Consider the following 385-nt stretch of genomic DNA (forward strand, 5'->3'; position numbering starts at 1 on the left):
CATCACCTCTGAACCACTCACACCTCTCCATCTCCTCCATTTTCTTCTTCTCCTCTATTATTTCTTCTTTTGCTCGAGTACGAGCAAACCTTCTAAGTTTGGTGTGGTAAAACCGTTGCTTTTTGTTTTTCCATAACCATAGATGGCACTTAAGGGTGGAGAAACCTCTAGGAAGAGGAAAGGGAAGGCAGTTGCTTCCAACTCCGAGTCATGAGAGATGGAGAGATTCATCTCAAAATCTCATCACTAAGAAAGAGGATGGAGTAAACAAAAGAGCCCACTCATGGACCTCAACAAAAGCAACCATTATCCTCCATGAAATCAGAGAGGAGCAACAAGGGTAAGGAAGAGACATTGAGGAGCTCAAGCACTCCATAGGATTTTC

This window comes from Arachis duranensis, chromosome 6 (genome assembly GCF_000817695.3).
Source record: "Arachis duranensis cultivar V14167 chromosome 6, aradu.V14167.gnm2.J7QH, whole genome shotgun sequence".
In the NCBI taxonomy this organism is placed as follows: Eukaryota; Viridiplantae; Streptophyta; class Magnoliopsida; order Fabales; family Fabaceae; genus Arachis; species Arachis duranensis.